The sequence below is a fragment of the Petromyzon marinus genome, chromosome 30, assembly GCF_048934315.1.
Source record: "Petromyzon marinus isolate PM22_M1 ecotype Great Lakes invasive population chromosome 30, UKy_Petmar_22M1.pri1.0, whole genome shotgun sequence".
NCBI classification, from domain to species: domain Eukaryota; kingdom Metazoa; phylum Chordata; class Hyperoartia; order Petromyzontiformes; family Petromyzontidae; genus Petromyzon; species Petromyzon marinus.
Window position 1 is genome coordinate 12,063,948 of NC_133696.1, and position 22,880 is coordinate 12,086,827.

Consider the following 22,880-nt stretch of genomic DNA (forward strand, 5'->3'; position numbering starts at 1 on the left):
ATCAATCATTGGCTCAGTGTTGATGTTGGCTGAGAGGGCTATGCACTTTTACATCTCGATTGAAAACTAATTTCTTTACAACTGCTTTGTGTTTAAGTTTGTTGCTCCCTCGCCCCCGCCCGCACCTCCAATTAGCACGGCTGGCTGCGTACGGTGCGAAAGAAGTTTCACATACATAGATACAAACGATTCTGTCCATACGGCACATCTCTGTAAACCTGAACTAAACTCCTTAATACAGGTTTTGCTGGGTTGGATCGCGTAAATATATAAATGTGTCTTTAAACCCGCCACCACCTGACACAGCCAATTAGTAAGGTTTGTCACGTAAACAGAACGTGCCAATTCGTTACTAGTACAGCGGTGTGTTGGAGAGCCAAGCCACAACATTTACAATCTGAGCACGACGTTTCGCCAACAATTACAACCAGCTTCATCAGGCGACAGCCAGATTTGTGGAGAAGTCCTCCTGTTTCGTTCCTTAAATAGAGGGGTAGTTGTGATGACGTCACTCGTGAGCCCTTCTTGAACTGAGCTGAGCTCGTTTTATTTTCATGAGGCTTTAAATGATTGCGACACAAGCGCGTTGGGCCATCGCTCGTCGTGAGCTCCATGGCAGGGGGCTTATCGACACGGGGCGTAAGCAGCTGATGCCTTTCCCAATCACGTGGGCTGGATTCTTCTGGTTTGAGGCAAAAACGTGGCTTTGGAACTTAGCTCTTCACTCCTCGGTTGGCTCCCGTTGTGGGGGGGATAAGAGGTTCATCTCTGCGGTAGTTGGCTGTTCTTTTTGTATTCCTGCTTGTCGGCATCAAGTTAAATAACACAGCCCCCAGAAGGCTTTAATAATGAACTTAAGTTTAGCAATATTCTTTACATATGACGGGTAAATGGTCAAAAGGTTTTCGGTGATGGAGAAGAAAGGTATGCACGCTATCGTATGTCATGCTGTGCACGATCTTATCTGCGCATTAACCAATGACATCTGCGCACCTATTTCAATGTTTATTAATGCATAAATATGTGGTTTCAAAATCAGAATGGTGTCATGATGAATTATATTATCTTATTGTATCTATCGCTTCTTATCTGGGAATTAATTGCAATTTAAAATAAGAATTCCCAATCACTGCACTATACATGTGAAGCCCATTTTAAAAATCTGTTTGGTATAAATGCAAAGATTAAATTTCGTATGTTATTTATTGACCTGTGGACCTGGCAACGGTGGTGCAGTGGTTGGAACACTGCAACCTGAGCCTGCCAACCGGAGTTAGATTCCTGGCATATGGCTACCATCAGTCGCGAGTTGCGATCCACTGCTGGATGAGCCCCCCCCCCCCCCACGCTGTGTGGGTCGTGGGGACTCTTCTACCATACTTCACCACTGTTCTGTGTGAGTTGAAGGTAGGGGAACAATTGGACGTATGGATATCTCATCTAAGTTTATGTTTATCGAGCTCCTTCACTCAAGGCGATTGGCAAAGTTTAAAACATGGTAACAGAATGGAATGATTTAAATGGCAGAGGAAATATTCCTTGATTGAGGAATGGGTGACAGCGATCGAGGGGTACTTGGGGATCACGAAAGGGTTGGGGAGGGACGGGAAGGTGTGGGAGGGCGAGGAGAGGGAAGAGGAAAATAATGCTATTGACTCTTTACTATTTTTATTTGACCAGGTAAAACACCACTGACCTATATCGCTCTTGTTTTAGAAGCAACCTGGCCACGCATGATCGCTCGACAAAGTGGATCATTACGTTTACATTTATCACAGCCAGAATACTTTAAACGCATGTTGTTGATTCTAAACGTAGAGGGGAAAGAACCAGAGGACCCAGAGAAAAATCCACGCGATCACGGGGAGAGAGAGAAAACACGCAGACTCCAAATATACAGCAGTAGGCGTCAGGGTCAGGATCGAACCCACGTCCTCCCTTGTCCCTAGTGAGGTAGTTCACATCTCGCTACCACGGCGTCCCAATAGAGAAAAATAGAGAAGAATGGTCACGATAGAAGAGGCGAGCTACATTTCCTTCACTGATCCCTGCTGCCCACCAACTAGACACACGGCCTCTGACCCCTGTTGAGGGTGGCGGTCACCCACCTTGGCTTCCTAGATGCTACCGTACACGATTGGGCACATCCTTGGTGATATGATCCTAGGCCGGAGAACTATACTCTACTTTATATGTAATTACATTTTAATCCTTTGTCTTTATAGAAAAATTACATACGCTGGCATATTTCCAAATTGTAAATATAACATTTGAACTAAAATAAAACTGAATGTTTTACTCATTAAAAGAAACTTGAACATGCACGGGAAAAGTGAACCTAAATGCAAAATAAAGTAACAATGTTGCCGCTCGTAAGTGGAGTCTTCCTCAGTTAAACCCAATCGTACGATGCTCAAGTGCTCGTGTTTTTACCGCTGTTCAGTGAAAACGTGGGACGTTGAGCTGTACAGCAAAATGGGTTGCAGGTGGAATTTTTTAAAAATGAATTGAATCCTGCGGCAATCGAACCCTGCGCGCCCGTTTCTTCAGATCGCTCCGTTGACGGCGTGCGGTGTATACGTATTGGAACGACGGAAATGGCCGCACACTGAAATCTGTTCTAGCTGTTGACGCAAAATAAGCAGGAACGCAACATTCTTTAACAGATGAGCCTTTCAAGGAATGATAGCTTTAACTTATTTTACAAGCCAGCGAGACTGAAGGAGTGCGTTCCGAAATGCACGAGTGCGTGTCTCCGCATTAGGACAACTTGGCAGCCCGACGCTCGGCATCTGTCTGCGTTTTCTGCGTGACATTTCGTGCAGCTGTTGTGGGTACAACTGTGAAGTTGACATAGCAATGGGATGTGTACGTAAGAAAGGGCATGATGGCTGATTCCGTGCCCGAACGGGGGGGGGGGGGGGTATTCATCTTCATCTTGCCGCACTGTCGGTCCGTATACACTCAAGATCCCCTTGACGATCTTTGCGAGTGCAAGCCACGCCGCCCGAGCTGGTGTTGTGGAAAAATGAGTCGCTCGCGGCAATTAATCCTCGACAGTTTTAAAAAGTGGGGGTGGCGATGTGAAGGGGGAGCTCTTACCGTCAATTCCCTTGTGCCCATCGCTTGTGCCAGGGTGCAAAGGGTAAATGGTCCGCCAAGCAAGTGAGGCGCTGTCATCGGATCAAGTCAATGTTGCCCTACCCCCCCCCTTCCCCGTTATTCACGTCGAGAGAGCCCCCAACACGCAACAGTTCCGGAGAGTTCTTCTCGGTCCACATGGCTTCCCTTCTGCAACAACAGACACGCGCATTCGTGACTGTGTCGTGATGGCGGTGCGGTGGCAGGGGGAGTTGGGAGTTATTCGGGCTGCACGCCACTTTTGCCAACTCTCCAATGCGGCAGGCCACCAACATACCCAGCACCGGCGACGAAGAGAGGCGAGATGAAATATGAACCTCTCCCACCGCAGGCCACACACCAAGTCCCCCTGTAGTGCCCGCGATGGCGCTTGAGTCGTGTCTGTGGGGCTGGGTTTTGTTATTCAAGAACCCAGAATACAAAGTAGATTGCAAAGAGACGGTGGGGGGGGGCAAACAGCAATAACAACGTGTAACAAACCCGGACAAATTTCTCCGCATCATAAGAATCGTACAAATCATAAGGAATTGCTGTTAAATCGCGTGCTATTCTGTGCATTTGTATCTTATCAACAACAGTGATATGTTGCCTTTCAACAATCACGAGAAGTGAGTTAATTGCCACAAGTGTAACTATATATTTTTATTTTACGAGTTAACGCCCACTGAGCTGCATGGCTCTTTTACCAGAAGCGACCTGGCCACAAGTGAATCGCTCAACGAAGTGGCTCATCGCCACGTGAAAATTTACGGCAGTCAAATCCTCTGAACAACGCATCGATGTTTAATGTCGTCGATTTGTGTATGGAGAAAAACGATCGCCTGCGGTTCCAGTGGTGGTGCGTGTGCGCTCCGCTCTCGCACGGTGTGGCTTTGCGGTGCCCTACCTGCACGTGTAGGTATGTGTGTGTGTGTAGGTACGTGTGTGCGTGTAGGTGCGTGTGTGTGTAGGTACGTGTGTGTGTGTAGGGTACGTGTGTGTGTAGGTACGTGTGTGTGTGTGTAGGTACGTGTGTGTAGGTACGTGTGTAGGTACGTGTGTGTGTAGGTACATGTGTGTGTGTGTGTGTAGGTACGTGTGTGTGTGCGTGTAGGTACGTACGTGTGTGTGTGCGTGTAGGTACGTGTGTGTAGGTACGTGTGTGTAGGTACGTGTGTGTGTGTGCGTGTAGGTACGTGTGTGTGTGTGTAGGTACGTGTGTGTGTGTAGGTACGTGTGTGTGTAGGTACGTCTGTGTGTGTGCGTGTAGGTACGTGTGTGTGCGCGTGTAGGTACGTGTGTGTGTACGCGTGTAGGTACGTGTGTGTGTGCGCGTGTAGGTACGTGTGTGTGCGTGTAGGTACGTGTGTGTGTGCGCGTGTAGGTACGTGTGTGTGCTCGTGTAGGTACGTGTGTGTGTGTGTGTGCGTGTAGGTACGTGTGTGTGTGCGCGTGTAGGTACGTGTGTGTGTGCGCGTGTAGGTACGTGTGTGTGTGCGCGTGTAGGTACGTGTGTGTGTGCGCGTGTAGGTACGTGTGTGTGTGTAGGTACGTGTGTGTGTGCGTGCGTGTAGGTACGTGTGTGTGTGCGCGTGTAGGTACGTGTGTGTGTGTAGGTACGTGTGTGTGCGTGGGAGGAGTGTGCGCCCCTGCGCTCGCCTCGCCGATACATTAGCCTTCCGTCACGTGGTGCCCTGCGCTCCGCATTAGCACTCTTGAGCGCAGCGTATCGCTTTCACGTCGCAAACCTGCCGTACAATTAAAAGTATTCGACAACAACGACGACAGAAATGAGTGCGGCGCTTTCATACAATCGAGTGCAGTGTCTGAAAGGCTAAAAACAAAAAGTGAGACCGTACATATGGTCCACATTCTGTGCCACTCGCAGACTGGTGTTGTGTGTTGCCAGCAAAGGTAAGGCTGATGGAGGTAACTGTGGCCAGCAGTTTGCCTTATTCATGTGGCCATCTCATGGCAAGCATTTTCAGGACTGCTTATCCTCTGCAGGCTGACACCGTGCGGGTCAGTAACTCATTTAGTACCTCCTATGAGCACAGTTGGCTACATACGGTGCGAAAGAAGTTCAATATACATCCGTTTATATTGGGAGTTTGGTTCAGTATTCGGTAACGCTGGGATGGTTAATGTTTTAACGAGACCCACATCTGATGGGAAAACAATTGGGACATGCTTTCTTCATCAAAAGCCATCTTGAAGAATATTCTGTAACTCTTCTGATCTTTCAAAGCGGTTGGTTTTTACTCAGATCATGGTTACCAGTATTACTTTACATTCCGAGTTGTAGCAGCTTGCTTTATCGCTGGATAGACGTGCATGCCACTGTGCTTGTGTTTTAAGTTACAGATTAAATATTGATAGGGCAGGGCTAATTATAAATGTGTAATGCTTCTCTTTCAATTGTAGCACGGGTATGCTTAAAGCTAGTGAGATTAAATACTTAGCAAATGTATAAGCTTGTTTGATTATTGTCCACATAATGTGTATCATTAAGAAAACATCAGCAATGTTCACCTTGACACCTTCCGTCCGTACATCCCCATTAAGGAGCATGAAATGCTTCAGTGTCGTTCATGCATCGTGTTACAGATTAATGGTTATAATTTTACATCATACACTACCCTAAATGTGTTTATGGTTGTGTTCATAAATAACATCAAGCAATCCTACAACACACTTTAGCAAAGGTACATATGAAGCAAATACAGGGTGCTTCGAAATAATGTTAACACTTACACGGGACTCGTTTTTAATGAAAAAAAAAACGGTTAATACACTGCCACATGATAACAAATGTAATGTTAATAGCTTCAAAAAGTCAAAGAGTCTCCACTTGTTCGCCATCGTTGTCAACGCGTACCTGGAATCTTATGCAGCTGGCCTCCGGAGCCTGGAGGCACATTTTTTTACGGTATTGTTGCAAATTCGCAGAAGTGTTGACGAAAAAATGTTTAATCACCCTGTATATCTTGCATGTGTGCCTGAAAGGAATCCCGATGTCAACGCGACAGGTTCCCCTGGCTCTACGCGGGTTCGGTCTGTGCGATTTTGGCACCGCACATGCGGCTAACCAATGTCTTACCCAAGATCCGCTCTGCGCGCTTTGAGTTCCCCGACATGCGGCTGAAGTGGCCGGAGCTGGGACGGCGTTGGTTGTGCACCGTGTGCGCTACTCAGCAGGCAGCCGTCTCGTTTTAAATGCATCTACTACTACAGCTACCGCGTAGAGCGAGGGAAAACTGGATATATACATTGGCCGTTAGAAGCGATGTAATGTGCTGCGGCACACAGATTTAGAGGATTCCACGCTGCTCTGCGTGCATTGGTAAATCGAAAAAACAAATGAATCGCAGACTTTGAAGCAATTTTGGCGTGTGAGTTTTAGGGTACATCTTGAAAACAAATTCTAACTATGGATGCATGGTTTAAGGCACTGAATTTGGTCACACCTCATCTGATCATATCGTCGGAACTCGCTCCAAACTGAGCTGACGTGATCTACTTTTTTGCAAAGGCTCGATCGGAGGAGGGGGGGGGCGGGATGAGGCTCCGTGGGGAATTGTGCGATTCAGTGGAGGAAGGGGTGGGGGGAGGAGGATGGACTCGGCGAGGGGCTGTGTAAATTCATTGCAGCACTCTGTTGGGGGAGTCGTGGACTCGGTGGGGTGAGTTATGGAAGCTCCGGTGAGGAGAGGTCACAAGACTTACAAGGGGGGGGCTGAGAGATTCCCTGGGTTGGGATCTAGGCCCGATGAGAGCCTACACAGGCCCAGGATGTGGTAATGAGACTCCATCTGGGAAGCACGGAAACTCGGTGAGGGTCTGGCATATGGATGGGGGTGAGGGCCCCGATGTGGGGTCAGGTGGATCAGCGGCGTGGCCAGACGACAATGGGTGCATGATGAGGGTTTTGTGGCGGTGGGGGGAGCGCTAACGGGGGTCTGTCAAGCAGCAGGCGTATTAGTGAGGTTGGGGGTTACAGGGCGAGACAGTGGTGGGGGCTGATGGAAGGGGAGAGATTTTGGTAGGGATGCAGACCTCACCGGGAGATCCTGGTGCCTCTCGCCGTGCATTAAACCCAAAACTAGCGGCCGGGAAAACGCCAATGTGACTGCGGTAGGGCATCACCCCTTCCACTGTACCTCTGCCTGCCTGCCCGCCCCTGTACGACTCTGATTTCGGGTAGAGCGATGTGACGTTAATAATTTAAGTCGGCATGTGGCTGCCAGGACAAATGTGTGGGCAAGGGGAATGCGTACGAAGTGAAAACAGCCTCATCTGACTGCCTGCATCGGCCATCCGTGCAGCTGTGCAACTTGATTCACGAGCTACTTTATCTCGCAAAAGATAGCAGTCGATGTGTTGTACTACGTACTCTACATATATATCGGCATGACATTTAATAGAATCTAGGAAATCAAATTTCAGGAAGTATACACGTGTTTGGTCACAATGCATTCGTGAAATATGATGGCAAGCGAAGAATGCTCCGTCTGTGCGGCGACACACCGCGAAGCTCCGCCGATATTGCGAACAGGTGTGCGGCCTCATTATGGAGTCTGCGGTGCACAGGTGTGAGCGATACCTGCCAGGCGAGAGCCGTCTGTCCTAGGGGCTTGTTGTGGGTTTTTTTGTTTTGTGCCAAAAGGCCAGGGCCTGGCTTGAGTTTCACCGACACACCGCGACACGGGAGGCAGTCGCCACGAAGAGCGGCAACTTCGTGCATTCTTGGTCTTGGGTTTCAATTGACTCTCCGAAGGAGGGTTAAGGTTAAAACGATATATTGGATACTCTTTGGTTCTTTCGGTAAAGTCACGTACGTGATATATTGGAGTTTTACATGCGTGATATATTGGAGTTTTTTCATCTATATGTGGGTAATATGCGTTAACACAGCAACATAATTCATGTTGCATTTGCTGTGGTAAGGCTTATTATAGGCGTATCATCATCATCAGGGTAAATTCGGCATGAATCAACTTATTTAGATTTACCACTAAATATGATCACCTTTCACTTGTGGTACATTCGCTTTATTCCCCTCTTGGCAAGTTCAATTGCGAGGACTAAGAGCGTCAGCCCCATGGGTTGCGAGACGAGATCACTGGAGGTGAGCTCTGCTCATGTCAGCTGTTGTGCTCTGCCATGCCGACCTCCGTGCAGATTATCTCTGAAATGTTCTTCACCTCAAAGAGGCGCTTGTCAAATTGAAGTGGCATCTTTCAGATTGTCACACATTTTCTACATTTTCTGGCTTTTGTTTGAAATAGGGACACTGTTTTATCACAAATTTATTATTCACCGCTATATTCATGCATAATATTCATTTGCAACCCATGGTCAAGCCACTCCCAGATAAAGGCTTCCCCCATGCTGTGTTGGTCATTGGGATTGTTTTGACCATACTTCACCATGCGGGTTAGAGCAGATTGGTGAAAGGGGGGGGGCCTAAAACCAGTTAATATATTACACGGCACTAATGACAGCCATGGCTCGGTCCATTGCACAGCACGCCAACCACTGCTCCAGCGAGATGTTAACTTCCTCGCCTGGTATACAGGAGGTCGTGGGTTAGATCCTGACCCTGACGCCTGTATATTTGGAGTTTGCGTGTTGCTCTCCCCGTGGTCGCGTGGATTTTTATCCGGGTGCTCCGGTTTTCCCCTCCACATTTAGCAACATGCATTTAGAATATTTGGCTGCTATAAATTTCCACGCGATAATCTTCTCCGTTGAGCTATCATTCGTCATGGCCAGGCCGCTTCTGAAAAAGAGCGATTGAGCTCAGTGCATCCTGACCTGGTGAAATAAAAAAAAATGATAGTTTCAGTTTTATATATATAAAAAAAATAAGTCTCCAGCCCAGTTGATGTCCTCATCGATGCTCCCCGCCCCACCTCGCCTGCCCCTGCCCCACTGTCCGTGGTGCTGCCCGCACCGCGCGAGCGCGTGACTCGCCCCGCGCGTGCTTTGAAGCCGGGTTAAACGCAGAAGTTTGGGAGGCGCGTGCAGCTGTCTCGTCAGGCCGGTGTGATTGCCCCCGCGTGACCCCCGGGTGGAACTTGAGTGTACGGGCCAGCGCGTCGCGCACTGACAGTGTTTTGGATTTGAAAATCACACATGCGGGTGCTCTGGGAGGCGGCCCCTTTTAAAAGGGGTTAATGCGCTCAGGATTGATGCGTAGCACATGTCCCCTGACCCATTTGCCTCGAACATCAATCGTTGTCTGACGGTAAATGTATACAACCGAGCCATTTTAAGTAGATGTTCCTTTTCTTTCGAACCTGGCCGATTAGCTCTGCGGCATTTACATGCGTGGGGAGCGTTTCTGCAAACACATCTGTGGGCCGGCCTCATTTAATTTGAATCGCATATTGCCACCGGTCACGTTATGTGCTCGTCCAAGGAGCCTCTGTGGGTTTGACCAGGATGGGAATGCCAGCAAAGTGACCTTGTAACGCAACCAAATGTCACCAATCCGCAGCGGCCTCAATGAAAGGCGGTGTCGGTTACAATTCAATTAGCAGCTCGTTATGAAAGACAGACGTGTCGCCATGAAACTCCCCGGGGTCGGCTACCAGCCTCGGATCAAAGGGGACTGCATGTTAGCAGCGAGGTAGCCCCTTTTGCGTGTTTGCCGGGGTGAAATTTTCATCACACAGCGACGCCCTCCTTTTTTCATGCGTGGTGGAATGTCACAATGCAGCGCTCCGTCCAACTGCATCGTCGTACCTAACGCCCTGCGCTGCCGCACGGACCATGCCCATGTGTCTGCGGTTCCGCCACGTAACGTTAAAAGGGCTCGATGTCGGTGTGACTCGCAATTTTTCAAAACCGATTTTTTTTTTTTTTAGCAAATCTACAAAGCATTTCGGTGAACGACGCTTACATTGCAATATTTTAAAATGATTGTATTTGTCTTGGTGAAAAATAAAGCGCACGATACTTTGTTTGCCAATGAATCATGTGTTTTTAGTTTAACCGGTGTTATCCAGGCACTATAACATTGTATTTCGGTACATTTCCATTTGCAAATTTAATTATCACACTCTGCGGCTGGCATTCATACCATCTGTTTCCAGTCGAATCCAAGCTTCGTCATCGGAGAGAACTCGGCATCTCAAGGACTCATCGTCACCACCATCTTGCAAACGGCACAATTTCAGAATTGCGCCTTAGGTGTGAAAACTGGGGGGCGGCTTTCGGAGGTGATGATGGCTCGCGTGATGATGGCAGCCGGTATCTGGCACACACGGGTACACGTGTGTGTGCGCTCATGCCTTGCCTCAATTCTCATCGGGTCCTCCGAGGAAGCCTCTTTCATGCTGTGAAACCCAGTAACCACTCTGCCATATCACCAGACCCATACAGGATTGGCAGACATGCTGCACTGTAGTCCTGGTTCACTGAATTAATGGAAATGTCACAGTCATGAGAAGCCGCCAGTAATGTCGGAAATACATATTAAATAAACAAACTACAGCACTACTGCATGGGTTTTCGCGGGTGTGCTGGACAGCTCTCCGATGTGTTTTTGGGTCATGCTCCCGTGCTGTTCGGCACGATGTCCAACGTTCCGCTCCACTTGGAAGGTCTCGACACGTGGAGCGGAACGTCGGACAAAGTGCCGGGCAACACACGGCATAACCCGACAACACGGCAACACCCACTGCGCAAGTAAATAATGTCTCCTTTTTCGGTGAACTTATAAGTGTACTCGGCAGTGGAGGAGTGAAGTTTTGGGTTGCGTATGCGCTACAGGCCATGGGACTTTGACATTGGGGCCTATCAAGAAGACTGGCTGGCAAGCCTGTCCACGAGCCCACACTCACTCCTTCGACTTACTTGTGAGACAAATACAACTTAAAGCTGACATTGGATTCTAACAGTCAAGTGAAGACAAATGCCACACGCTAAATTGCGCACAGTCTGAATGTGCCCGAAATCAAGAGATACAAAAACAGCATTCATAAAAGAACAAACTCTATATCCTCCCGGAGAGCTGGCGAATGCCTATTGGGTGGGGGGGGGGATAATAAAAGCTCTTTGAATTCACGAGCTACACGGGAAAGTTCCAGCCGTGTCTTATTTCAGAGCTATTTCTACTTGGCAGTGCTGCCAATGCTGTAAAAGAAGGTCGATTTTTGTTGATGGAGCAGCGGTTAGTACATCTTTCTGTGGGGATCCGTGCTCATCAAATGGAACAAAAAAATAATTGCAAAGGCGGAGGTCGTTGCCTCTTTCATTCTTTACCAACACCAGCCACGGCTCGTTCCCATTAGTGGCTGCGATGTCATCGAGCTCTGGTGCCCACAGTTTACTTCTGAGTGATGTTTTTTTTTTTGCGCGATCGCCACTCAATGCGCAGTGCTGTGTACTTGCTTTAAGGGCCGACTTTGGCTGGTGTGATCTCATTCTAAGGAATGCAAACCAATCCACGATGTCATTCTCAGCACTGCATGCTGAGATCAGATTTCTCGTCACTCTAGGAAAACATTTTGATCCGTTTGCACTTATATTTTTCCGACTATGCGAGCCTTGACCTTGTGATGTCAATTGCCTGAGAAGGTTATGGATTTGCATATGCGTGGTCTAAATGAACCAAATTCAAATATTACCCGCAAGTCTCTCAAACAACATTCTTTATATCTCACTTCAACTGAGCTCATCTCTGAGATTGGCTCCGTGCCTCAGTGCTGCTGCCTTCGGGCAAGTGAACATTGTGCGGGTAACAAATGAGCATTATCATTAATTGGGATTATCCCTTAACAGTCATCATTCCTCTTCTTCTTGGTCACTCTTCGCAAATTAAACTATCCTGGTCTCATTATTCCCGCCTGGTTAAACAAGATGAACTTGAAACTTCATAAACAGCATCGACCGAACATGTCGGGCGAAGCAAATTGGAATAAAACTTTGTACAAATTTGAATTCCGCTCCTGAGGATGCACTTTGGTTCAGGTTCAGGGCGGTTACCTGCCAGGAGACTACTTCGGAATCAGAATGTTTGTTTAAACTGGAGGAATCCTCTGAGATCCGAAGTTCTTTTTCACAGATGTCCAGTATGAGCAGGTCAGCGAGTTACAACAGCAAACCATAAAACAAAAACGATAAGAGTGCAAACATAGGGAAGCAAGTCACGAAATATAAATACATTGTACAAGTCCGATTTTATTAAGCTTGAGCAAAGGCAGCAAAAACAACGACAAAAACAGTCCTCCACTTAGCACGGTTGGCTACGTACGGTGCGAAAGAAGTTCAACATACATACAAGATAACACGCAGTCCGTCAATAAAATGGCACATTACCACGTTGAACTATGGACTTGAACAAGGCCTCCACAGCCACCCAGGAACCGGGCAGCCAAAGCACAGTGCCACCCCTCCACTTCCCACTGACCTCTTCCTCTCCGATGCTTCCTCTCCTGCCCCTCAAGAGCACCGATCCATTACCCGCTATTAATGTTGAGCATTCTCGTGCAGAGCTAACGGGTTTTGCATGGCAAGTGGGAACGGTGTAAAGGGGGGTTAAGATAACTTGCGGTAGCCGTGCGTGTTTTCACTCGAGCTGGTCTCTGTGGCCAGTGTCCGTTCTCCCACTCTGTTAAACTCTATCTGTTGTCAGAAGAAAGAAAATCTGAAAGCTCGTCCTTAATAAGGGGCTAATGCTGGGCTTCGCACTGCTTGCCCGGACTTGGGTCAACATTTAAACGTGCGTATTGAATGTGGGCACGCATGCATGCCTTCAAATGTGCCATGCGTCAGCAAGTTCATGCGAGTGTTCATGATCCGGCCCTTTGTGCACGCAGGTGTGTGGACATAACCGCATGTATTTTGTACGCGCAAAAGTAACCTGTATTTTTTTCCTTGAGGTATTGTGTGGCGACGTAGGATTACGTCAATCTAAAAGGCATTGACACACGTAAGACAAATGTCGTAGGAGAGGCTTGTGGACGTAAGCAGGGTGAAGAGGTTACAATGAGTGGAGTGGGCGTGCAGGGTGGGGTGCGACACGTGGCCGAGACGCACATGGAGTGGGAAGCTGTGGGTGGACAATCAAAGCCACATGATGTACGCGTGCATGCATGTATGGTGAGCTTCTTTCGCACCGTACGTAGCCAACCGTGCTAATCAGAGGTGCCGGGGAAGGACAACAACCTAAACGCAAAAAGCAGTTCTCAAGAAGTGAGTTTGCAGATTTAAAAAGTGCATCGCTCCCAGTGACTTCCTAGCACCGGAAGGAAGAGCGTAAGAGTGGACCTTGGGTGTCGACAGTGCACCAGGGTATATGCCAGAAAGTCATCGTGAGCTGCGGTAGCATTGATGACATTGGCTGAGATGACCTCTTGACCTTAACCTTTAATACTCACGTTTCCAGAGTAGGAGGGTTTATTTTACCAGGCAAGAACTTGAGCCAACAGAGGCTCTCTTACAAGGACGACCTGGTCAACTTGGCCAAATGGAGAGATAGCACCAAGCCAACAAGGCGTTGTCGACTTGAAGGGCACTTTAAAGCAATCGTCATTAACGCGCCGATGTCTCTTCGTTGTCAACGATGGATGGCGGCTTTCTCTATCTGCGCCTTTCCGTTGCACGCCGGTCACCCCCCCTGCGCGCGCTCCTTGGGTGGCTGACGCGAGTGCTGTCCGAGTCGCTCCTGCCCAGGAGGTTTGTCTGCATCGTTTGACAGCGGGCCTGGAGGCGCGTGCCCCGGCTGAGAAGAGCTGGGGAGGAGGAGGTGGGGGGGGGTTTGACATTTCTCACATCGGCTTTCACGGCGCCGCGGAGTGCGCTTGGTCAACGATTTGCCGTCGCGCACACGCACAAATAAACAAAACGGACAAAAGAAGCGGACGATTAGAATGGCAGAGCAGGTGGCGTTGTTTGGCAAAATTCGAATGCTCGTGCGAAGCGTGGCCGGTAACATTTTTTTCTCCCCCCAACCCCCCTCCAAATAGAAATAGAAATGCGAGCACGCTCGCTCGACTGCCTGCCTGCCTCAGAGCGCACATCTTGGCCAATTGCCCAAGCAAACGGCGGCCAGATTTTTTTTTTGCAAACAGGTGAAACTCATTTGGAAAGAGCCGTCGTGGTGTTACGGACATTCCAGAAAAATGCTTCACTCCGCTGCAAGGGCCCCTCTTAAGGAAGAAACAAAGTTTCATGATGAGGGTCATTAAGGGTCACTTGCCGAACTGATCATTGTATTCATCTACTTCAGACGGCCATCTCTGACACTCAAGGGAGAGTCTCCTGATGAAGGCACACGCAAAGCGCACGGCAGCTATCTGGAATTACTCGCTCATTTTCAAGCGAGGTTTTGTCGTATGCGCGACCGAGGTGTATACATTCCGGTGTAGATGCCGTCAAGTGTTGAGTGATGGCTTCAAACAATCCTCTGGCAAATCCCCGAAAACTTACCGCACAATGGCCACAGTGCAAATAGTGCTCAGGGCTGATTGCACTTCGTGTCTCGTTTGGAATTGGTTAAATGAAAACAATCAAGGGAGAGAAATGCGTCGTGCTTGTGTTTAAAATTCCATCGTGGGGGGGGGGGGGGTAAAGGAGTGTTTGCTTTGAAGAATTGAACGTTTCTGGGCTTCGCTCGTCCTGCCGTTGTTGCTGTTTATTTGTGTTGGTAAATTCAGAACATGTGCCGTGTGACTGGGAGGGCAGCACACAGTCGGCGTTTGAGGCAATTGCACACACACGCGTGCGCGCACACACGGGGCAGCATAGATGGCTGAGCGAGTGACATTTGCAACAAGCATGTGCCGTCACCACAAATACCAAATGCGCCGTTCATGTGTTCATCTAAATAGTCCCTCGTTCTAGCGAAGAATTTGTATCTTACCAGCCCACTGAGCTACATAGCTCTTTTTCCACAAGCGAGCTGGCCACAAACGATAGCTCAACCAAGTGGCGTATGATGTGGACATTTATATCAGCCAAATGTTCTAAACGCACGTTGATTCTATAACGTGGAGGGAAAACCAGAGGGCCTGGAGAAATATCCACGTGACCACAGGGAGAACATGCAAATTCCAAATATACAGATGTCAGGGTATGGATCGAACCCACGACCTTCTGCATACCAGGAGAGGTCGTTAACATCTCGGCACAATGTGGTTATCACCTTCACAGTGGAGGGAATGGTTGGGCCTTTGAATAAAGCAATGTAAAACATATGAATTAGACTAACGTTAACTCCTAAAAGTAACACTGATGACAATGAGGCTCAAACAGAGAGAAAAAACACCGTTGAAGGTCTTGAAGGGTTAACGTTGCAACAGTAATGATTGGCTGAGAGCACGCCTGCATCCCCGTTGGGATTCTTAAAGTCCATTGGCAAAGACTCAAACAAATTCATATGCTGTGCGGTAGTTAATTGTTTTTGTACTAACGGAGGATCTCTATAATATTTATTCCACTTAACTAGTTCCGCGGGCGATTTAAAGCGCTGCTATACCATCAGATAGATGTTCATCATTCCCAGCCATAAGTTCGTGGGGTCCTTCTCTGCTTGGAAGTCGTTGATCACCATGAAACCAATGGGACTTGTCTTTGACCGCCCCAATGCTGCTGTAGGATTTGTTTTTTATGCAACTGTGTTTGCCTTTGGTGATGCCTCTGGGGTGTTCGCACGTCACTGCGGTCATGGCATTGGCCGCTCCGGCGGCCAGCGATTTAATCGTTCGGATCTATAAAAAGGCGACCGCTGTAAACCACTGATGCTGTGGCGGCATTTTGAGTGAGCGTGGAACGCGGCCGCAGTGGTACCGGTGCGTGCCGTTATTTAACACTTCCAAACTCCCAAACATTTAAATATTTCATTTCCTCCCCGTCCAAAAAAAATTGTACCTTGGTCCCTGAAGAGACCTCAAATATTATTCATTGTTCAAACCACACACCGAAAGTATATCAGGTTTAATAAGATACAAATGACCCCGCCAAACCAAGGCAAACACCACCAGTCCCAGGGAGCCCGCTTTTTTTCACCTCGAGAGAATAAATCTGCCGGCTACACGTTGCCAGCCCCAGCAGGTGCCTCGACCCATAAAATCTCTCTTCCTGAGCATTCACAATCGCCGTTGTGTCCTGCTGGAGGTCCTGGCTGGTTTGGTTTGTTCCCCAAGCACCCGCCCTCTTCCTGTTGGAAGGCCCAGGGGTTCAACCCGCCCGTAACCTTAAAGCCCTCTAATTCCTCGCTCATAAACTTAAATAACATACTCTGCTCAAGCCCAAATGCCTTCGGATCGCGAGGCGGCATTGACGCAAGAACGGAAACGCACGCCAGGTCAGAATACAGCTGGAAATGTGCACTGACTACCATATATCCTTCGGTCTGCGAATGTCATAGTGAGCCAAAGATTAATGGATATTGCATGCACTCAAAACTTAGCACATTTGTCCTCACTGTATGAGACTTTTTATTTTTCCAATGGACGTATTTATGTATTTACCTTTTGCCACTGGTGACGTCAAGTCCTCACGAGGTGGAATGCTTCAGAAAAATTCCAGTGTCAACTCTTTTTTTGTTGTGCTTGCTGCTGTTGCTGCTGCGGCTGCTGCTGCGATGAGTCGGTTCCCAGTCGGCACCCCCAGAGCGCCCGAGTGGAGGCGGCGCCTGCCACGTGCCCCACGGCGGTGCCGCGTGCCCCACGGCGGTGCCGCGTGCCCCACGGCGGTGCCTGCACGTGCCCCACGGCGGTGCCTGCACGTGCCCCACGGCGGTGCCTGCACGTGCCCCACGGCGGTGCCTGCACGTGCCCCACGGCGGTGCCTGCACGTGCCCCACGGCGGTGCCTGCACGTGCCCCACGGCGGTGCCTGCACGTGCCCCACGGCGGTGCCTGCACGTGCCCCACGGCGGTGCCTGCACGTGCCCCACGGCGGTGCCTGCACGTGCCCCACGGCGGTGCCTGCACGTGCCCCACGGCGGTGCCTGCACGTGCCCCACGGCGGTGCCTGCACGTGCCCCACGGCGGTGCCACGTGCTATTTAATGACGCACAATGGCTGCAGCTGCGCTTTCCCAGGTCCACTTCCTCTCGTGCGACACCCCCCCACCCCCACCCCCGCCGTACGGTTCGTCGCGATTCGGAACGACGAAAGCGCCAGCGCATGGGATAATCCCGACCCGATCAATCCTGGGTGACATTGACAAGGGCTGTTTGGGTCCACGATGGTCGTCCCCATGCTGATTCGACTGCCAAGGCAACAATGCAAGAATTATCCACAGCCGAGTGATGAAACGCAGCTGGATTATTAATTAACATGCTTTTCTGGTTTATTTCAACTTGACTGTTGGTGCAGTGAACATGAGCTATTACGGTGGGGTGGCCGGGCAAGGCAATCTGCCGTGCAAACTAAATTACCGCGAGAGCCAGCTCTTTGCGGGGCACCGTATAAAAATAAACCCTCCGCTTCAATCATACGTACTTGGGATAATAATTGGTGGTTTTATTTAATTGACGGCGCTTGCCTGTTTTTAATAAGATCCGGTCACGCGGTGAACATGCTCGCAATATAAACAACGCCAACATCCCACGGACGCGCTCTTGTCTGCCACTACTGTAGCGAGATTGGAAATGTGTTGGCTTACAAGCCAACACATTTCCAATCTCGCGATCCAGGTGGTCCGACTTTCACTTGTAAATGGTTCCTGGGGGCTGCTGGTGGGCTTCACCCTAATGTAGAAATGAGGAGTGTAAGGAGCCAGTGGACCGTGGCATCCCGGGCGACCGATCGCCTGCACGTCTGCGTTGCACACTGCCAAGAGGAGGGATTTCGCGTGCGACAGGGCGTCTGTCATTTCCATCGAGGCAGATGTATGCATCATGAGACCTCCTTTGCCAGTCCCAGAATATGAGAATAGGTTTTTTTCCCCTTTTATCTGGCAACAAAGCAGGTGTGTTAATTTGTTAAAACACCAAACTGAAACCTTTTACAAGAAATCGTGTCTGCATTAACCACAATGCTTGTGGTCAAAATGCAAACAAAAACACAAACTCTGATAATATATGCATTGTCTTTGAAACTGATTGGTCCACACCAGAGACAGCTTTCTTTTGAGCCTCGTCTCAACCGGTGCTAGACCCCAGAGGACGCCAAAAGGCATACAGCACAAAGACAATGCCACTATCAGAGTAATGAGGGCTCGGGGTGAGCAACTACATCATGGGACGTCCTTTGCCAGTGCCAAAATATGAGAATAGATTTTTCCCCTTTGTTGGAAGATTAAAGGGGAAAACCTATTCTCAGAAATGTATATTATAAGTACGTGCAGAATACAAACAGACAAATACCCCCACCCCTCCCTCTCTCCCTCCCACCCCCATTCCCCGTGCAGCATTAACAAACTGATGGGGCAGGTGATCGTAGCCAGCACCTATGAATGCCAGCACGGCACACGAGGGGGTGATTTCAATTAGCACCGCATCTGGCCACGTTTGTCTCGCCAGGGATGATGTTTACACGCCGCACCAGTTACCCATTTACGGCTGAGTTGACCTTGGGGGAGGCCCAGAGCTGGTTCGGATATTTGTCACCGATATTAGCCACGAACGGGAATTGAACTCGGATCGCCGGGTTGATAGCGCAGTGCGTTCACCACCAGAATACACGAACACACATCTCAAACTTTAACGCACAGGCGTGCTTCTCGCCGTGGTGCTCGTGTGTGCAAGTGTGCGAGTGCACCACTGACTTCTGTGGGTGTTCATTGAGCGTCGTCCGTTTTGCGAGCCGAGTGTATTTTTACCGCGAGTCTGTGGCGCAGAGTTTCGCACACATCCCTTTGCGTGCCACCAGCAGCTCCTGCCCCCCCCCGCCCCGAGAGGTTATTAGGGACATTTCTACCTGATAAGTTGCAGATGCCACCTGCTCGGCTCTCTGAAATCTGCATTGCACTTTCCGCTTCAAAGGCAATGGCAGGCGAGGGTCAGGGGGGGCGGTGAATGCCACCAATGGCAAACCGCCAGGCCCTTGTGTTTGTGCGCGTGCCTTTTGCGTGCGAGTATGCGCATGCACACGTAAATTTGGAAGAGGCGTGTGTGTGTACGCCCGTGTGTGTGTGTGCGTAAGGGTGTACGTTCGCCCGTGGGCGAGTGTGCTTGTCCGGGCGTCTGCTTGTGAGCGAATGAGCACGTGTTTTGATATAGGGCATGGGGACCAGCAGTGGAGTGAACGATGACAGAACGAATCACAAAGGAAAATAAACATGAATAAGGATTAATGTCACTGGACTAGCCACGATTCTTTTTTTCATTTCTTGAGTTTGGTTTGAATTGTCTCAATAGTTTAGCATGGAATTCCCACAGAAACGTCCTGATGTTTTATGAGTTTAGATATTGCCAAAAATATTTCTATAGTGTGTAACCATGAACGTCAATTGAAATTGCGTGTTTTGTGCGTTGATTGTATTTGTGGATTGACAGTAAAAGTATACCGTTTAATCGGTTGTGGGATTCGTATTCTGACCGAGAGGGCATTGAGGGTAAGCAGCCCGAGAATGTGCATGTCCTCGGCAAGTACTATGAATAATCACACCGCGGTAAGTAGCTGATACAAATTACGTGAACAAGATAATTTTGAATAAAAGCCGTAACTTAACAAAAAATCGCGAAATTCACAAATAAAGGTGGCAATAGAAGTGAGATGGTGGAGGGGGGGGCGGGAGCAGGAGGGAGGGGAAGTGGAATGAGACACATGTGGCAGAGACAAGAGAAGGACGTGGCACCTGCTCCACTCGCGCCGGCAGTCATTTGTAATTCCTCATCATTTGTTCCGGATCAGAGGGAGTTGTAAACACAATCTGATTTTAAACAGGGATGATTACGTTTCCCTAACAACCGCCGTTCAATGCGCCCTGTAAAGAGATGAACAAGTACAGTAGTTGTTAATTGGCATCTCAAGCAGGCCCAAACTGTCCTCGGATCGATTATTCTGAACGGAGCGTGCGGGTGCACGGTGGTGACAACCTGGACCACACGGCCAGCATCGGCCGCCAGGTGTGCCTCTCGCTGTCCTCGTGATGGCCAACGTTATCATTTGTCCCATTCGTCTACAAAGCCACCGCCTATTTTTTTCTTCTTTTTTCATGTGCTCTGTACACTTAAAGTTCCATGCAAATGCTTTCTCGCAGCGGTTTTTGGTTAACCATCGAACATAGGCGGTCACTGCATCACGTATTTTCAGATGCGCTTCTGCGGCCCTGTGGAACGCTCTTCCTTCTGATATTAGGAAGCCACTGGAACTATGCACTTTTAAATCTAATTTTAAAACTCTTTTGAACGTATTGTGTGTTTAGTTTGTTTTCCTTCCCTCGCATCTCCGATTAGCAGATTGGCTACGTACGGTGCGAAAGAAGTTCAACATACATACACATTTACGTGTTTGCACACATACACGCCTCGTCAGAGGCCACCTTTTGGCAAGATATTTCAGACCTCGTTTCTGTACAAAGATGACCTTTACAGGCAGCATAAAGAGCTTCAGTTTTAAGTGCCAGGCTGACGCATTTCGTAATGGACTTGTGATGTTCTCATGCGGAACTTGTGTAATGAATGGCCGTCAATGATTTGCAGTCCTATTATGTTAGCTCATTTACTTGGGGAAAGTGCTCAAATCCGGTGTCGAATGAGTTCACTCGTCGATGTAATCTTGATGTCGAAATCAAGTCCAAGTGTCTCCGTGCTTATTGGCATTCCAAGGCAAAGCATCTCCCTGGAACAAGCACGCATTGGGGCAAGCACTCGTCTGCAGTGGTGGCTCTGAGCAGTTGTTGTAAATTCCACATTCCCATGGCAGTTCGCAGGTTTCTTTGTAAGGCAACCACTGTTGTCGTCCCAGAGGGCAGTGCTCACGTTCATACTTGGCTAGGCCGCGGTTTGAACTCGCAAACTTTCCAATTCTGAGTTAAGTGTGTCCTGAGCACAGCTCCCACCCGTCTGGAAAGAATAGCTATCCAATATAGTGCACATGCCAATCTTAAAAAAAGCGAAGGGGGGGGGTCTGGTTGCGTGCTTTAATTAACGGGGGGCGGGGGGTGAAAGTCACAGTTTGGCTCGCTAATCGAATGAAGGGAGAGGGCGCATTCCACTGTTGGCGCTCGGGCTACCGGCACTGTACGCATCTGGAGAGTGGCACCAGCCAACGTGGACATCTGCGTTGTTGCAGCTGCTGCTTTTTGCCCCCTCACTCCTGCCTGCCCGTTGGTGACCAGCGTTCTTTGGAAAGGACAATTGGAGTATTGCGTTTTTTTTTATAACGGCAACTTATCTCAGCCCCGTCGCCAGGCAGGCTTGGTCATCACGGATAGCCCTGGTGGTGTGCCGTTGGTGCAGTGATCATCGCAGTGACCCCCCCCCCCTAGATGTGGTCAAATATCAAGTGAGGAGCTCTCAATCATCGGAGTCTTTTGATCTAATGAGCAGTCGGGACTGAACTTTGCTACGACATCGGCGATCAATAAACGTTTCACGCGAGTCTCTCGTGAATGCTGTGACACCCTCGATGGGATCAAAGGTCATGAGCAGGTTTCCCTGGGAGTGCAACCTTTTCATGCATTTACATGCGTGCGATACGTTGCTCTGTATAGCGTTCTCCGCGGTGCATTGCTCGGCATCGCTCGGCGAGCCTTACACTGTGACATCCTGCCCTCAGGAGTGTGCGTGCACGCACGTGCCAGTTGGATTGTGGACGTGCGAGCGCGTGCCGCACGGTGAATTGTGTGACTTGTTTGCCTCATTGCTTTTGAGATAAATGACGTCTGTTCCTGTTTAACCGTGCATGCTTCATGCGTGCATTTGAAGTTCACTTTCAATTTATCAAACGATGTGCACACGGGTGCGTACGCTTGTCAAAGACTTAATTGTTGAATATATTCCCATGGTTGGTCATGCTCTTGGCCGGTGCTTAGTCCTAATTAATTTGTTCAAGGAAAACTATAATTGTGAATGAATGCGAGTGGTGAGCAAATAGGAGATTGGGAAGAATGTGACACCGCTAGTTAGTCAGAGCTGGAGTCTCGTTGTATTCTAACAAAAAAATATACATTTTGGCTTTACAATTAAACGTGACTTCACGTCCTACATCTTCCCTCGTATTCCCCCAACTTTTCACATTTCATCTTTCTAGGGGCCCAATGCAACGCCTTCAGCCTACAGGTTTGCGTTGGGAAAACGTTGTATCTAATACATTACACACAGAGGGTGTTTATATATTACACAAAAACTCTATAACTCTTGGCTTTAAAGCTTTCGTGACTGCAGGGATTCATATTCTTGGTTCTTTCGGTAAAGTCACGTAGAAGGGAAACAATGAAATAAAATAAAAAATATATAAAAAATTAATTCTCATAACGTTTCGACTGCAACACAAGCAATCATCATCAGGTGTGAAAACCACAACAAGAACATTTTCTTGTTCTGGTTTTCACACCTGATGATTGAAGAAACATTTCTTGTTGTGGTTTTCACACCTGATGATGATTGCTTGTGTTGCAGTCGAAACGTCGTGAGAATTTTATTGTTTTATATTTTTTTATTTATTATTTTATTGTTTCCCTTCTACGTTACTTCACCGAAAGAACCAAGAATATAACTCTTGGCTGTTGTCATTAGTGCCAGATGCTATTAAATGTCCTCACATCCAATGCAGTAGAAGTCGATTGGAAATCTCCCGACTAAAATGAGCGTGGGCCGGTGCTCGTCATAATCGGCGACGCTGAGCCAGTGTTCGG

At 48.7% G+C, this 22,880-nt stretch overlaps 1 protein-coding gene and 1 long non-coding RNA gene across 8 annotated transcripts in view; one reads left to right on the forward strand and one right to left on the reverse strand.

Moving 5' to 3' along the window:
- Positions 1 to 22,880, forward strand: part of LOC103091698 (semaphorin-3C) — a 415,462-nt gene that overhangs the window by 337,356 nt on the left and 55,226 nt on the right. The gene's annotated exons all lie outside the window — the stretch shown is intronic.
- LOC142929390 (uncharacterized) lies at positions 12,286 to 17,407 on the reverse strand. The gene is made up of 2 exons (XR_012945697.1): positions 16,602 to 17,407; positions 12,286 to 13,862 (listed from the first exon to the last, which is right to left on the reverse strand). It is a non-coding gene; the product is annotated as an uncharacterized LOC142929390 (long non-coding RNA).